Source organism: Rhinatrema bivittatum, chromosome 12 (genome assembly GCF_901001135.1).
Source record: "Rhinatrema bivittatum chromosome 12, aRhiBiv1.1, whole genome shotgun sequence".
Lineage (NCBI taxonomy): Eukaryota > Metazoa > Chordata > Amphibia > Gymnophiona > Rhinatrematidae > Rhinatrema > Rhinatrema bivittatum.
The window spans coordinates 35,456,408-35,474,443 of NC_042626.1; the positions used below are offsets into that span (position 1 = coordinate 35,456,408).

The window sequence follows — 18,036 nt, forward strand, 5'->3', positions numbered from 1 at the left end:
TGATTACAGCAAATGTGCCCAGATGACCCCAAAAGGACATCAGACCTGACTCGGGAAGATGGACTGACTCTTTGAATTGGGCAAGACCGAGCCATGAACATCAGCTTCAAAGGCATTGACATTGAAGGACCTTGAAACTGCATCAATGGTCATCAAGCCCTTGACATCGGTGGGGGTATCAATTCTGTAATCATCAAAGGCTGAAAGGGGTGCTGGAGACAGCCATTTGTCTAGCTTCTCCAGATCAAAGATATAGGGTTTGTTGTCGTCAGCTTTGGCACCAGGGAGAGACCAATCCGAGCAGCGAGGGAAGCCAAAGAAGCATGTTCATTGGTCCCCATCGATGCATGATTCCGGGCATGGGAATGCACCAGTGGATGCTGTGATGCCTCCAAAGTGACCCCATGGGGAGGACAGCCAATTCTCCATGATGCCCAGGTTTCAGTATGGCCTCCATCAGTCCAGATGTCCACTATCGATCCTCCTTTTGGTTCTGAAAAGGATGTGACCACACCTCCTGGCTCCAAGTCAGTCTTGGCATCTGCGATGTTCGAGGAGGAGCTTGAGAAGTGCATGCAAGTGGCCATGGTGTGAGCAGTGTGGAGTCTTGGCACTGAGACACCAATGGCACCGGGGCAGGCATTGTCCTACCTTGAGCCCCTGCTCAAATCAATATGTACTCCTCAGCATGCTATTAACATAGCCTGCGCCGGTGCCCAGGGCATCAAGAGCACCACTGACTGATCTGGTGGTCATCCTCAATTCCCTGGAGGGGGAAGCTCCCCCAGAGACGGTTGGCCAGATCAACATGGCCAGTTCCATCAGTTCCCATATCGCCAGCTGGGGGCCGAGCACCATGGGGCCCATTGCCTGTCAATGACAGTGATGACGGATGATCTTATGACCCCTAGGGGTATGATGATTCAGATGCTTAGGAATATAGGAATGTAGGAAGACTGAGAGTCCATCAAGCCCAACATCCTGTTTCCAACAGTGGCCAATCCAGGTAGCCAATCCAGTGACCAATCCCAAACATTAAGTAGATCCCATGCTACTAATGCCAATAATAGCAGTGGCTATTCCTTAAGTCAACTTGATTAATAGCAGTTAATGAACTTCTGCTCCAGGAACGTATCCAAACCTTTTCTAAATCCAGCTGTACTAACTGCCCTAACCACATCTTCTGGCAACAAATTCCAGAGCTTAATTGTGTGTTGAGTAAAAAAGAATATACTCTGATTTGATTTAAATGTGTTACTTGCTAACTTCACGGAGTGCCCCCTAGTCCTTCTTTTATCTGAAAGAGCAATTAACCGATTCACATTTACCCATTCTAGACCTCTATCATATCCCGCCTCAGCCTTCTCTTCTCCAAACTGAACAGCCCTAACCTCTAGCCTTTCCTCATAGGGGAGCCATTCCATCACCTTTATACTTCCGATGCATCTAATAATCTCCCCTCAGACACATCTCCTCCAGTTAATCAAAGGAAGTCTCCATCGGAAGACCTCTCCTTTGCAGGGTTTGTTAAGTTTATGGTGGAAGTCATCCCCTTTCAGTTAGAGACTGTGGAGGATACCTAACAGATGCTGGATATCCTCCAATACGTGGAGCCTCCTAAGGAAATTGAGGGATTCTCAGTACACAAGATTCTTGTGGAGCTGCTGATGAGGATATGGGAACACCCCCTCTCAGTGCCTCCCATTAACAGGAAGGTGGAAATGGTTTATCTCATCCAGAAGGCTCTCGGATTTGGTGTGCATCAACTGCCACATCAATCTGTGGTCATCAAATCCATTCTCAAGAAGTCCAAGCACTTTCAGACCCATTTCTCAGTGCCCCCTGGGAAGGATCAGAGGGCCATGGATGCTCTTGGGAGGAAGGTTATTCAAGGAGTTATGCTTTTTGCTCACAGTGGCCTACCAGCTCTGTATGGGCCAGTATATGTGGGACATTCTGAAACAGATGCAAGAAGTAGCTGAGCAGCTGCCTCAACAGCAGCAGGATATGCTTCAGTCACTGGTGCACGAGGGCCTGGAGTACAGGGAAACATGGGGTCTGGTCAACCTATAATGTTTTCAAAAAGGCATTGAAAGTCTCTGCAGTGGAGATTGGTGATCGTAGACTCATCTGGCTGCTGGCCTTGGACCTCTGACCTGAGGTGCAGAATGACTTGCAGATTTGCCAAGTACAGGAGAGAATCTCTTTGGAGATAAGGTGAAGGATGTGGTGGCTCAAATTTGGGACCACCATGAAACCCTCCAGCAACTCTGCTCTAGCACCCAGGACCCACCTTCCTCATCCAGGATGCTTTCAAAGTCAGGAGGACAGAAGTCTTTCTTCCTCGACCATTTCAGCAATTGCAGGTTCCTTGCAGCCAACCCAGGCATCCAAGGGCCCCAAAAGCTCAACCGGCATCACAGTCAACTCTGGGATGTGGTTTTGACTGGATCAACGGGAGCATAGTCAGGTCCTCCATACCTATGGCAAGGGATCTTCCAGTCGGGGGCAAGATGCAGTTATATGTGAACCAATGGCCCAGTCCTTGCCATCATGCACAATGGGTATGAATTAAATGTATTGAGTGCCCCTCCAAATTGCCCCCCGAGTCCTTTTTGGGGATTGGTAGCTTATTAGGAGGTTCTTTTAGAGAAGCTCTCCTCTCTCTCAATAGCCAGAGCAATCAAGCCCATTCCAAGAGGGGAAAGAGGGTGGAGATTTTACACACGATAATTCCAGATACCAAAGAAAATAGAGGGACTCCGTCCCATCCTAGACCTAAGGGCCTTGAACAAATTTCTGAAAAAGGAAACGTTCAAGATGTTTTCCTTGGGCACTGAAATGCCTTTTTGCAAAAAGGGGGCAGGCTATGCTCTCTCGATCTGAAGGATGCATACACTCACATGGAGATCTTTTCCAGTCATTGGAAGTATCTTTGATTTGTGGTGGGAGCTCAGCACTTTGAGTACCACATATTGCCAGTTGTGCTAGTGTCCGCCCCACGGGTCTTCATGAAATGCCTAGCCATGGTGGTGGTGCACTTGCGCAGGCTGGGAGTCCATGTTTCCCATATTTGGATGATTGGCTGGTCAAGAGCAGGGACCGAACTGTCCATGCGCTTGACCAACCAGGAGGGAAGACACTGGGGTTCGTCATTAACTACCTCAAGTCCCATCTCAGCCCATCACCTCAATTGGACTTCACTGGAGCTCTGCTAGACATGGCTTTGGCCAAGTCCTTCCTGCTGTGGCAATGGGCCATCAACCTGATGACCATTGCGGAGGGGATTCAATAGAGCCAGCAGATATCAGTTTGGGACATGTTGAGGTTGCTGGGCCATATGGTTGCTACGGTACATGTCACTCTCCTATCAGGGCTGCACATGAGAGCCCAATTGACCCTAAGATGGTATCAAGCCACACAAGACCTACGAGACTGAATATGTGACCCAAAATGTGTAAATCTAGTTGTGGGCCTCCGAAGCTCTTGTCTCTTCTATCTGGACTCCTCCTGAAATGACTTCTCATGAAGAAAAGTCTGCTGTGTGAAAGAACCAAGCTATTACAGCCCAGTTCCATGGTGAGGAGAGATGGTACTAAGCCTCACAAACCAAAAAGGCAAAACACTTTCCAAAGTCCCAAAAACGTCCTCTAAGGTGATGAGTCACTGCTGTCCTTCCTATTGCAGGGGAAGGAATACACAGGTCTTCTTACCCCTGGCCTCTGGATTTGGGTCTTATCCCTCATCAGCCTGGACCAGGGTCTTACCCAGGTACAACTAAAGCTCACAATCTTCTTACAAAATTCCTTGTAACAATTCAGAGGGAATAGACCCTACCAGGCAAGGTGTGCACTGGAAAAATGAGTCTCTCTCTCAAAACAAAGAGGATTAGAAAAATAAAATCCTCACTCCTCAAAATCCAAATCAAACTGACCACATTCTCTAGATTCCTAGCCCCCACTTGTAGGCAGGGATTCAACCATCTCAGACATCCTCTGGGGAGGTGCTGATTTAATGGTATCTCCCTCACTGCCATCTCTCTAAAATCAGGACTCTAGGGCCACCTAGTGGAGACGGGGAGGGGCGCTCTCTACACTAGCATAAACCTCTGCAGGCCCACATATGTGCACAAATCACAGTTTTTAAAGTTGGGACCCCTAACAATATATATCATCAGTTTCTTGGTCCATTGCCAATTCTTTCAGGGGCCTGGTGCACAGTCTTAAACCTCTATTTCATTATCCAGCCTGCAGAGTCTCAGCAAGAAACTCTTCCTTTCATCACAGACAAAGCAACGAGAGAGGAGATCCAGGGCAAGAAACGGAGGTCTCAAATCTTTAACGCTGATGTGGTGACAGCATCCTGCGGGGGGAAAAAAAACCAACTATAGCAACAGGACAGCTGATGTGATTGCACCCCCTCCTACTGTAACACGACGGGGGTAAATCGGGTTATTAAACTCTTCTTCACCAATTTGCATTAGCACCAGGAAGAGCTAGAAATGAAACACAAGTTTTTATTTGTCTTCATGCATTGCCCGTGCATCAGAATTCACATTGTTTATTACCGCAAATGTGCAGTAACAACATATTACATACAGGTGATAAATTGTACATTGCTGAATACAACAAGGTCTAATGTAGGGCAGTGTTTCTCAAGCCATTCCAAGAGAACCCTGGCCTAGCCAGTCTGGTTTTCTGGATGTCCACAATGAATTTACATGAGACAGACATGCGTGTATTGCCTGTAATACATGCAAATCTTATCTCATGCATATTCATTGTCATTATCCTGAAAACCAGACTGGCTAGTCAAGGCTTCCCAAATCGGACCTGGGGACCCCATAGCCAGTCGAGCTTTCCAGATATCCACAGTTAATTTTGCATGAGATAAATTTGCAACCACTGAACCCTCCAGTACATTCAAATTTAATATATTTTATGTACTTAATTGACCACAATTCCATTTTTAACATCAAAGCGGTTAACGATAAATCAAGAAAATATTACATATTGCATATTCATTGTATATATGCTGAAAACCTAACGGGCTTGAAAAACACTGCATGTATGGCAAAGACATAAAAGTAATTGACATCATTGCTGGAGATGGCATTACAATCCATTAATGTGTATTATAGCACTGCATTCATTACAGGGTTTCCAAAGCCTGTCCTGGGGACCTCATAGCTATATACTGGTATATTTTTTTTTTAATTAGATTTATATTCCGCCTTTTTAGCACTTTAAAGCGGATTACATTTAGGTATTTCCCTATCCCCAAATGACTTACAATCTAAGTTTCAGGATATATACAATCAATATGCAAGAGATACATTTGAATATTTTGGGTCTCCAAAGCATCTGGATTTATCTCATGCATATTCATTGTAGATAAATCCTAAAAATCTGACTGGCTTTGGGGTCTCCAGGACAGGTTTGGAAAGCCCTATTTTTTTTTTTTTATATATTTAACGCAGGGCTTCCTAAACCTGTCCTGGGAATCCCACAGCCCTACAGGTTTTCAGGACACCCACGATGAATATGCAGGAGATAAATTTGAATATGCTGGAAACCCAGTATGTACAGATATATCTCATCCATATTCATCGTGGATGTCCTTTCTTCAGAGCCCCAGGAAAGTTTGGGTAGCCCTACCATAGTCCCCTTCCCCCCCCCCCCCCCCCACCCCCTTTCAGAGATGGATGTGAATGGGGAATGTGGATGAAGACGTAGATGTGATCCTCTTCAGATGGAGGAAACTACAGTTAGGTTTGGTTGCAGCAAACCCCAGACCAGACCAGACCATTGTAGGACTCAGGGAGTTCCATATTCAGTCACTGTCCGGATAGCAAAGTTAGCCGGATAAACTTATCCGGCTAACTTTAGAGATGCATTCAATAGTGCAGCCGTACTATTGAACATAACCGGCTATCTTAAAGTTAGCCGCTCATACTAGCTAACTTTAGGACAGTCCTTTGGCCGTACCAGACTTAGCTGAATAAATTAAGTTGTCCAGCTAAGTCTGAATATCAGATTTAGCAGGATAACTTATCCAGTTAACTGAATTCCTCCCAGTTCTGCCCCCGGAATGCCCCTAGCTTATCTGACTTCATTCTAGCTAGCTAACTTATTATCTGGCTAGAATTTAGACAGATTAGTACTGGAAACGTCCTTTAGCAGGATAACTCCGGCGTAATCTGGCTAAATGCTTTTGAGTATGGACCTCTATGTGTGATGCTAGAGCACATTGTTAATGCTGTCTTGTCACTGGTTAGTGTGGAGCGATGCACTGACTGTGCTTTGAAGGATTTCAGCAGTAAACCAAAGTGACTGTAATTCAGCTGCTCTCTTCTGATTGATGCACCCTTCTTTGCTTCAGGCAGGACAACTGAAAAAAAAAAGAAAAGAGAAAACCCTAAAAAAACCCTTTTCCTTCCTGAAGAAAAAGCAACTATTTCTAGACTTAGTTTTTGGGATTGGCCACTGTTGGAAGCAGGATGCTGGGCTTGATGGACCCTTGGTCTGACCCAGTATGGCATTTTCTTATGTTCTTATGTACTCTCTCGCCCACTCTCCATTTTGATACCTGCATTTTGGGGCAGGATTTCTAGTGTCCCTTCATAGTGCAAGGTGCCCTAGGTGAGCCTTAGTGCACCAGCCTTGACCCTCAGGGCCAGATGACACCAATTTGCAACTGAGACCTGGAGGAGCAGGAGTGAGTGGGGGATTGCGCCCAGTGCTGGGACTAGGGAGGGGGGAGGTACAAATGGGGCAGCTGCCCCACGTCTTACACCCCAGGGGGGGGGGGCGTCGGCGTCCTTCCCACCTTTTATTCTGCGTCTCTATAGGTCAGGCATCACCACGGCCATAGGCGTTGGAGCGGGAGATACTGCATGGGCCATGTCCCTCCACCAAAATTTGGGCTGTCATGGCCAATGACTCTGCCTCCTCCCTTTTCCTCTTTTCTCTGTATGCTTGTGGTTGGAAGGGTGGCAACAACAGCAGCAATTCCTCCTGCTTCAGCAACTGCTTGCTTGCAAAGGAAATTACATCCTAAATATGTATCTTCCGCTGCCTGCAAGTTTAAAACAGGGCCTGGAACATGGGTAGGATCTTTTTGCTTCTGGATGTGCATCCTGCTGACTGGACTACTGCTGCCTTTTGAACCTGTCACGCACTGCACTTCAGATCACCTAACAGAGACAACTCTAGAGGCAGCCCTGCTCGCTGCCTTGAGCCTCTGTGGCAACCTCTCTCTCTCTCACCCCAGCTGCTCCTTCCTACACCCAACAGCTGACTGCAGCACCAGGCTGCTGCCGAGTAAGGGACTTCCCCAACTGCAGGGGGAGCCCATCGGGAGCGCTTACTGCTCGTCTGTCCCTCGGAGGTGGGAAGCTGATTGTCTCTCTTGTTCCCACCATCGTGGAAGTATTTGCAGGCTTCTTTCCCTTGCTTGGGTGCTCAGAGTCAAATAAAAATAACCCGCAGGGTGCCTTTACCAGCTCAGGGCTCAGTGGGACAGTCACCATAAAAGGGGCACTGCCTCCAGGAAGTGAGTAAAGAGAATAAAAACGATCTTTTTTTTTACATTTATTGCCAGCCACAGGAGTTTGAAGGAGGAAGTCAGGGAGGGGAGGGGCAGGGAAGTCTGAGACGCTGCTGAAAGGAGAGGTTAGGCAGACTGTGGAGACACAGAGTGAAAGCCTGGGGGTAGGGGAAAGAGAAAGAGGCTTTGCAGAGTGTAGAGAGGCAGGGAAGAGTGTGGGGGTGGAAGAGACAGAGGGGCTAGCCAGAATGTGGGAAGAGAGAGAGTAGGCAGAGTGTGGGGGTAGGGGAGAGCTGCTGGTGATGGGGCAGGGCATAAGAGAGGCTAGGCAGACTATGGGGGAGAGAAAGTGAGTGAGAGAGCAGGGAGGATAGAGAAGCTGGGCAGCGTGTAGAGGTGGGTGGGAGAGAGAGGCTGGACAGCAGGTGGGGATAGAGAGAGATTGGGCAGAGTATAGAGAGAATGTGAAAGAGGCAGAGCAGAATGGGTGCAGGGGAGACTGGCTGGGCAGTGCTGAGCAGTCTGGATAGAGTGTAGGGGTGGGCAGAGGGAGAGACTGGCCAGCGTGTGGGGGGTGGGGAGAGAGAACCTGGGTAGAGCGAAGAGAGAAAGGGGGTGGGGAGAGTCAGATAAACAGGTGGAGATATGGTGAGAGAGAGACACCCAGTTGGCCCTTTTGGGGGGCTACCGTTTTCTGCCTCCTTCAAAGGTGAAGGTCTCTGCTACTGTGGTTCTGGTTTTGAAGCTCTTCATGCATAACAGAGTGGCCACCCCTGGCGCCCTGCCTGTTAATGTATGGAGTTGTCTTGTGCCTGACTATTCTCTGGAGTGGGTGTGTTTTGGGCTAGCAGCCCTGTTGCTGTGACAATATGCATTAAAGATGTTTCCCTTACGGCAGAACATTGACTTGTCTACATTTGAGATATTAAAATATTCCAGATGAAAGAACGTGCTCCTCCTCTCTTCACAGTTCAGCTGCTATCTTGATTTTACTTTTTGCACTCTGAAACCTCTTGGTGTTCACTGCATTCCTTTCTTTGAATGTCTAAACCTGCATGTGTAGGGCGGGCCCCCCGAGTAATGCTGAATATCTTCCCCAGGCACAGAAGAAGCTGGTTCCAGCTCTAATTGCCCCATTTGGCTTGCTATGACCCCCATGGATGGGAAATGTTACTACCTTGGGTCCGTGAATGGTTAGGGGAAGGATGCGGGAGGGGGAGGGGAAAAGCGGGGTGGCAGCTCATATGGCAGTTTGGGGTTTTTTATCACTGACTTTCAGTGGTGGGTGTTACTGGGTCATTTTCAGGTGAAACAAAACAAAAAGTGAGTTCCAAAGTTAGTGCACATCTCTAATAGATATATTATTGCTCGCTTTAGATCGAGATCTCTTGGGTTTGCTTTAGGGTTCTGCAGCTTGGCCTGCTAAGCCATCAAATTGCTGGGAACGCTTAGGTGCTCCAAGAGTTTTCCTTTCGAAGCCATGAGGATCAGTCAGGCTCCCGGGGGGGGGGGGGGGGGGGGGGCAGAATCACTGGGTTTGTATTTGGGCTTCATGCAGAACTCTCCTAGCCTGCATTTCCCAAAGCCTAACTGTGGCTCAGAGGCAAAGCCCCCGCCTCCAAGCCGGGCAAATTAGCCAGGGCACCTCTGCCCTTTACCAGTTGTTTGAAATTGTCAGCAGTTTACCCTGTGCACAATCGTTTCGTGAGTAGACTCGGGTGTTTAAAGGGCTGATACTTTCTTATTGGATCAACATAAGAACCATCCAAAGAAGATGGATGTGCACAAGATTGCAAGGCCGCATAAATCCCTTCTTAAAATGAAATCGGTCTGTCACTAGATTGCACATGTAAATTCCTCCAACCCTTACACTATCATGACTGCGTATGACCTCAGACAAAAGTCTCTTGTCAAGGAAACAGTGTGGTATAAATGAAGAGAACAGCAGAATTAACTCCCACATTATAATATGCTACTGTCCCTAAAGAAATCATATCAATGGGACTTGTTCTACGAAATTTCTAAACATGTGGGGAAAACACTTCCTATTTCTAGTTCTGTAGTACTGTCATCATATGCAAAGATGCATTGTTGACATGTCAGATGCTAGATCTTGATGCTAGCACAGTGGGACACTTGGTTTAGGATCAGTCCTGCAGTAGGAGAAGATCCAGTATGGAAAAGGTCCACTGATTTTTCTGCAGCTTTCCAATCTCTTGGGGGTCTCATCTGTGTTCCCCTTCCTTTATTCTGTCTGCCTGTAGTCTTTTTTTTTTTTTCTGTGGTGTTAGTGAGACATTAGCATGTTTTATTTAAAATAAATGTTTGTGCTCTCTGCCTTTTCTCATCTCTTGCTCACTTGGCTTTTCAGCCTAATGCTTGGTAGGTTTTTCTTCACGTTTCGCAGTAGTAAGAGTTGTGTGCTGCAACTTAGAATCTCTTTCCCTTATCCTTTATTGGAAACCCTCTAGCTTTTTGCAGAGACTTCTGTAGTCCGGGGATGGTACAGATTTCTCAGGATGAGTAGATGCCACCTCTCCGGAATTGTAAACTATCCAGTGGCAGCCAATTACTGAGCTGCAGCCCCACGTTGGCAAACTTCAGAGCCTAATGGCAGCTTCATGACAAAGTGAGCAGGTAGTTATTAAGAATCAGTGGGTCTGGAATTCAGCTTGCAATAAAAGCCGCTATGTGAAATACAGATCAAATGCTTCAATAGTTTTCCTCAGGGAAATGACAGAAGAGCCGAGGAGCATTGAAAAAAATGAACCTTTTTTGATTAGAACAATTTCTAGATGCCTTATTCATTAATTAGTTGCACATAAACTTCACACTTTTGCTAGCTGACATTGTAAATATTTCTTATTAAAGAAGCTGGAAATTTGTGTGACTAGGTGATCAGAAAGTTGGATCGGGGAAAGCATTAGATGTAGTGTGCTTGGATTTCAGTAAGGTCTTTGGCATGGTTCCACATAGGCGAAGTATAAACCGAGCACGTTTGGTATGAGCACTAAAGGTTAGCAACCGTTTTAAGTCGGAGGTAAGAAAAGATGGTGGTAAATAACTCTCGCTCTGAGGAGAGGGGCCTTTACTACTGGTGTGCTGCAGGGATTGGTCCTTGAGCCGGTTCATTTCAACATTTTCAAAGGCGATATTGTGGGAGGACTGTTGGGAAATATTTGTCCTTTTGCAGACTTCTTAATGACACGATCCCTAATTTAAATATTGCATGGCACTCCCGGGAGGGGCACGTTAAGAAAGTTTGGGGATCTTATCCTCCACTCAAAGCAGGAGCCAACAGCAGGAAAGCCACAGGAAAGGGAAAGCCCATCTCTCAAGCTGAAACCCGTCCGCCGCACCTTCCCCGATGAGGTGGTAGGCCAGCGGCATTAAGCCACCATGCAACAGATGGGACGAGGGTTTCATATCACTGTCCCAAGTCAAGAGGTGTTTGTTCCACTGTTGGACTGCTTTGCCCCTCTCTTGATGCCATTGGTGGGGGGGAGGGAGTTGTGCCACTATTCAGCCACTTTGTGCTCTTGGGGTGCCATGGGATGCTCGTGCCATTCTTTGAGTGACGTTGCCCCTACTCTGGGGGGGGGGGGGGGGGGTCTTGGGATGCCTCTACCCCTGCTGCTGATGCCTGCCTGCACGTTTCATAAAACCTGAGTGGAAAACCCAAACGCATTGCTTCCATCACTGAGTTGTTATGAAGCTCATGACAGAAAAGAAAAGCAGATATTGCTTGGGAAATGAAATGAAATAGTGACAAGAAGTGCAGGTTTTTGCCCTGCATGCTCTTCTTATTTTTTGGTGGTGCCACCACTGTACTTGGATGCTTTTCAGGCAGTCGGTACATAAGGTACGTTCACCTACCTATGCTTCACCGTGCCAGCTCACGTTTTGATTGGCACCGTGCTTTCTCCCCGTGCCGGGGTACGGAAACCTTTCTCCTCCCTGATTCAAGTTCGGAGGTGGGGGGGAGGGACAGAATTTAACTACATGGAAAGAGCTGGCATAAATTAATCAAACGTGGCACCTCGAAGGATTGAATTAACTGCTGATTTATGACTATGGAGATGTGATATTTCTCCCACTCCTGTGTTGGTCATGATTTATGGTACCGGTGCAGTATGCGGGCTGACGAGGGGGTCTCTTTTTAGGATGGATGGGGCCATGGCTTCGCAGATGCCAGTTTCACTGTTCTAATCTCCATTTTGTTCTTCATTCTTCGTTGCAATTTATCAACTTAATTATCTGCCTGATAAACTCACAGTATTCACTTCCTTAAGTGTTTTTAAATGTATGAAGAGGAAGGAAAGAGACCCTCATACTTGGACATTTCATGTTTCTGGTTTCTCCTCAAAAACTGGCCAGCTTTTTAATTTAATGTAGTCAAATAATATTTCAGAGACATCTTTGCTTGGTTCTCTGGATTGCTTTCTTTGTATGTATGGCTATAGATGCCTTAGGACATGTCAGTCTGCCCCTTGTGGTTTTCTCATGCATACTCTATATTGTTCTTCATGCAGGAATATTCTTCCCATTTTAGTGTCCATACCGTAAGCGCTGTATGACACATTGCCTGATCAAAAATCAGTATCCTGGCATTGTGGTATTATCCTTATGAGTAGGGAGGCCAGCTCCTCCTGGTCAACTGGAACAGGCTCATCCAGTCCTGCTTTATCCTGCTGAAAATATGGGAGACGTTATCCAGCTAAGTTTAGCTAGATAATTTGTCCACTAACTGAATATGGACCAAACATTTTATTTTCAGTTTAATGATTGGAATATGTCGATTTTGAGAATGGGTATCTCCCTCTGTTAGCAAACTCAGCAAAGAGGCTGAATATGACCAGGCTTGGAATCTGAATTCCTATTTCAACCCGTGTTATCAGAGGTCCTGAGCAGCTTCCAATAAAACCATTCATAAAAATAAGTCCACTGGCAGCCCTTTTCAATAGATCCCTGGAAACAGGAGCGGTGCCACGAGATTGGATGGTGGTGATCCCAGTTCACAAGGGTGGAAGCAACAGGCCGGTTAGCCTCCCCTCAGTGGTGGGAAAATGAATGGAGACTCTGCTGAAGGAAAGGATAGTGAACTATCTACACTCCAGCGGGTTGCTGGACCCGAGGCATCATGGACTCGTCAGGGGAAGGTCCTGTCAGACAAATCTGATTGATGTTTTTGATTGGATACTAGAGAATTTGATCGGGGAAGAGTGCTCAACACAACTGCAGCATTGTTCTCTACTTTGAGACTAGGGGCAAAAGGCAAAAAGGGGAATTGGATTCAGCCAATGCTGGGCCCTGACTTTTATAGTCTGGGTTACTGATACGCTGACATTAGGGGATAAATCACAGGACTTCTTCTATGGCCAAGTCCGAAAGCAAAGCACCATTGTCTGAATTATCAAGAAGCCTGCTTACCCCGTAGAAATGTTGCTAGCAGTAATTTTGTTATGGGTTTGACAGTTGCTTGGTTTTAATTGTAAATATTACTACCCTTAACATAAAGCTTGAGGGTAACCTGCATGGAGCGGCAGTCACTTCCATAAGAAACTTGCCGGGCAGACTGGATGGATCATTTGGTCCCCATTAGGTTATTATGCTAATTACAAAGTCGAATAAATAAAAGTTTACAAACCGCAGCTTTGGGTATCTGTATATATCAAAATTGGAGTAGTTTGGGGAAGCTTGCAGTGCCGCTGCCTGTGCTGTACCTCTTATGTGCTGAAGGTGTGAGTGTGTGTGTGAGGGAAGCTTGCTTGTACTGCCGCTGCCTGTGCGTGGCTGTTCAGTGGTCGGCTGCTATGTGTGCTGCTGCCTGTCCTGAGCGGGAATGGGAAGGGGCTTGATGCGTTAGCAGAGTGATGGAGGTGGCAGACACAAAAATATGTCTGGTGGGAAGTTATAAACCCAGGTCTCTCTTTTAAGTAGGTACGAGAACGTGGTAAAGTTTCATAAAAGAGCAAAGGTAATATATCTGACACTGTGCCTTAGCTTTAAAAGATCCAGTAGAAGAGATTTCTGAGGTGGAAAAAGCTTGTATCAAAAATGCAACAAGGGAATAGCTGGAAACATAATTATCTGCCATAATGCTTCTAAAACTGAAATGAAAGAAAAAGAAAACAAAAACAGGTTAAGTTTGGATTAAGACAATGGGCAGTAATAGTACACTTTGTACTCTCAGCCTGAACAGAATGAATTGTTGCACACTGTGGACAGGCGTGAGTACCTTTACCCAATTAATACAGTGTAAGCCGTCTTCCAGTATGGGCTCAGGGGACTTATTCAGCTGCGCTTTCTGAGCCATTATGAACCATGCAGAGTCACATCTATCAGCTGTATTAGCATCGCCTGTCAAAACAGAATATGGCTCAAGATTCATACTTTAGTTTGGGTCATCCTGAACGTTATCGATAGGACTTGATCGGTAATGATGCCAAATAAATCGGACACGAATCTAATGGGAACAGCTAATAGTTTAAAATTAATAATAATATAAAAACATTGCTGGGAGAGGAAGGATCCCATCCGCCCTCGTGTAACCCCCACCCCCTCGCCCTTTTTAAGCCATCCTCCTAAAGGAGAAGTGAGAAGAGGATGCCAGCGGTGCCATTCCCAGAGTTGCTTCATGAACTGTAGATCCACTCCTGGTTTTGCTCCGTTTCGTGCATGTGTGATGACCCTTTGGAATCATCACGATATGGCCCTAGTCCTGAACTCTGTGAGCTAGGATAGGGGAGGTGGTGAGACAGCTCTTCCTTTGAGGAGGCTGGATTGGCCAGCCCCCTGCTGTATATACGGTAATATTCCTGGGGGAACTCTGCGCCAAAAGATTGAAAATTCTGCGCACGCATTCTGTAAATTCAGCAACATTCTGCACATTTATTTGTCATGATAACATAGAATTTTTGCAAGCCATCATCCTTCATTTCAGTGAAATTCAGTATTTACATTTAAATAATAGTACAGACAACAGAGCCTTCACATTTTTCTCAGTGATTTCCTTCTGGCAGAAAGTATCAAACTGTACAGAGAATGTTTACATTCTTCATTTCAGAATCAATTAGTTGTCTTTGTGAGCACAGCACCATTCATCCTCAGTGACACTAGGCTTATCTGCCAGCAGTTATTTTCACTCCTCCACCTTCTTTCCCTCTCTCTCTCTCTCTCTACCCCCCTCCTCCCTCCGACTGAGTAGAGGGGTGTGAGGGCAGTTGTTGCCACCTCTCCCCTCTCTTCCTTCTCCTCCTTCCCCCTCCTCTCCTCCTTCTGTCCTCTTTTCCCCTCCCTCCCCTCCCTCCCCCCTCACTTGCCCCTTCCTCCTTCCCTCTCCTTCTTTCCCTTTCCCCCTCCCCTTCCCTTCTTCCCTTATCCTCCCCTCCTCTTTACCCCCACTTTCCCTCCCTCTCCTCTCCTCCCTCTCCTTATCCTCCTCTCCACCTCCTTCTTTTCTTTCCTCCATTTCCCCCCTCACCTATCACCATCACCATTTATTCCCCTTCTCCTTTTGACCTTCTCATGCATACGGATGATAGAAGGACTAGGGGGCACTCTATGAAGTTAGCATATAGCACATTTAAAACTAATCAGAGAAAATTCTTTTTCACTCAACCAGGGAATGTGGTTAGTGCAGTTAGTGTAGCTGAGTTTAAAAAAGGTTTGGATAAGTTCTTGGAGGAGAAGTCCATTACCTGCTATTAATCAAGTTGACTTAGAAAATAGCTACTGCTATTACTAGCATCAGTAGCATGGGATAGACTTAGTTTCTGGGTACTTGTAGCCTGGATTGGCCACTGTTGGAAACAGGCCACTGTTGGAAACAGGATGCTGGGCTTGATGGAACCTTGGTCTGACCCAGTATGGCATTTTCTTATGTTCTTATTTACAGCCATTTATTTATCTCTTTCTCACAGTGCAGGAGTAATATGCACTGATTGCACTCCACTGTTTTCCAGTCTTCAAGCTGCATGGTTGTGCTGCATTTGCGGTCACCAACCCAACTCTTCAGGCAGGCTTGCAGAGCTCAGCTATAATCAATGCTGGACTGCCTCCCGCGAGCCTGCCCCATGCTTCTGGGGATCGTGGAGTCCTGCAGTTAAGGCCCCTCCTCTTCCGAAAGGCTCACAGAGCCATTATTGCCATGATCCTATCTGCGTTTGAGGTCGGAGTGACGGTGGGGCCTGGAGGGGCAGATTCTGCAAGGTAAATGTGAAAATCTGCACGAAAGAGGAAATCTGCATAAATTCTGCATTCCACAGTAGCACAGAATTCCCCCAGGAGTAATATAAAAGCAGTCTTCAGCGATTCACATTTTGGTTGGAAGTTAGAGAGAGTAGGAGTGTTTTCATGAGTTGTTCCCCTGCTTGGGTATTGGGTTTCACAGCCTGGGCCAATTTATTTATCTATTTGTTTTTATATACCGACCTTCAAAATATATATCACATCGGTTTACAATAAAACATAAAATAAGCAGTTAAGTAAAACTAAGCACATTAAACATTAAAATAGTTAAAATATTTCAACATATCATAAAATACAAATCAGTATTATAAAATATGGTAAAAATGAATAAAATTCTTTAAAAAATTCTGCAATATGACTAAATGAATTATGGGCAAGGTGACTGGGAGGCAGAATGTATAGGCTGATGTTAGGAGAAGGCTTGCTGAAAGAGCCAGGTTTTAATACCCTTTTTAAATGTTTTGGTGTTGGGTTCCATTCTAAGCTCTTGAGGGAGTGAGTTCCACAACTGTGGACCTGCAATTGATAAGGCTCTTTGTCTGACGGTGTTAAGGTGTGCTGATTTAGGTGATGGTATAGGTAAAGTTCCATTGCTGGCTGACCTTGTGGTTCTTTGTGGGGTGTGAACGTGAAGTGCTGCAGTGTGCCATTCCATCTTATCATTATGTAGAGTTTTATGGATTAATGATAGAGTTTTGTATTGAGACTGGTAAGTGATTGGGAGCCAGTGTAAGTTTTTTAGAACTGGGGTTATGTGTTCTGATAGTTTAGTATTTGTTAAGATTCTGGCGGCCGAGTTTTGTAGGAGTTGAAGGGGGTCTGGTAGTGGAAACAGGAAGACCTAAGAAAAGAGCATTACAATAGTCTATTTTTGAAAATAAAAATATACTCGTGGGAAGGGGACCAGTGTCTGCTTTGGTGCTAGTTCCATACTTTGGTTGGAAATTTTTAGATTTTTTTTTCCCCATTTTTAAAGATTCCTTCTGTGAAAGCCCTAGATTTCTGGCTATCCACCAGTTAGGTTAGATCAGGGGGTAGGGAAGGCTCCACTGCTCTCTAGTCTTCACAGAGGGTGCTGAGTCAGAGGTGACCCACTGCAGAAGATTTCCAGAAGATTTTTCTGAGTCCCCAGGAGAAAGTTTGTGGTCACCCTTCCTGCCTGAAGAGGGGACATCTGTTTTGGAGATGCTGCTACTAGACTTTTTTCCTAAGAAATATCCCATTGAAACAACTGAAAAGGAGAACTGTGAGTAAGACTTGGTATTCCAGTCTGAGGGCATCCTCCTGGGAAAGAGACACTGTAATCTGTTCTTGCCCTCAGTATTGTTGGAAGGGGCTTCTCCATCCCATCTAAGGAAAGCTTGCCCAACTGCGGACCTTACTTAGCCAAACCAAGAAGGGTGAGAGTTTCCCTGCCCGGTATTGAGAGACACTTTCCTAGATACGACTGGAGGACCTTAAATTCCATCTTATGCCAAGAACTGATGTTAACGGTATAATTTTGCTGTTTAAGAACCCTGAAAGTAAAGATTTATTTTTGGGTACTCACTCTGAGCCTCCAGTGTATTTGTTGGCACTCACATCTTTAAGGCTGAATGAAAACTGTTACCCGTGCCTCCCCCACCGGGCAACAACTGAAGAAACACCCCAGCCATGCTGGGCCTTGGAAGATTTAGTCCTCCCCACCCCCTATTGTAAAGAACCCTGTCCGGGCCCTTGGACTGTGTTGGAGTGGGAGAAAGGTAAAGTATTGGCCCTGGGACCCTTATGTGCCCCTAAGTTGGAGAGGGGGGTTACACACATGGAGTTGTGGGCTTCCTTTTCCTAAGAAAAGCACAAGACTACAACTCCATGCATGCAATGGGGCACCAACAGGACAGATCAGTATCTCACGATGACATGGAGCTAGGCTGGCAACTCTGCACTCCTGTCCTCTAAATATACAGGAGGTAATTTTCAGTGGCCCACATTATTTGAAATACATGTGCACGGTTAGCCTGTGTACACTGCAGTCAATTTTCAAAGGAAAACATGTTATTTCCTTTTGAAAATTAGCACCCTCAAAGTATATATACTAAAAGCAGGGGTCAGTTTCTTTAAAAAAAAAAAAAAAAAAGTTAGAGGGTATTGGTATGGGGGAGGGGTGTTAGGGGTAATGTGTGGGGAGGGGGTGCCAACCCTCTCTCCATCCTTCCCCTTCACTGGTACAGGCCAGTTTCAAACCTCTCCCCTTCCAGC

General features: G+C 46.0%; 1 protein-coding gene across 3 annotated transcripts in view; it reads left to right on the forward strand.

The window, feature by feature from the left end:
• The window catches only part of LOC115073978 (opioid-binding protein/cell adhesion molecule homolog), a 1,138,013-nt gene that overhangs the window by 372,516 nt on the left and 747,461 nt on the right, over positions 1 to 18,036 (forward strand). For 2 of the 3 annotated variants that reach the window (XM_029572996.1, XM_029572997.1), the window contains exon 1: positions 7,425 to 7,554. The exons of the other annotated variant lie outside the window; for it this stretch is intronic. The gene's annotated coding sequence lies outside the window, so the exon portion shown is untranslated. Of the gene's footprint in view, positions 1 to 7,424; positions 7,555 to 18,036 lie in introns of those variants that run through there. 3 annotated transcript variants of the gene reach the window in all.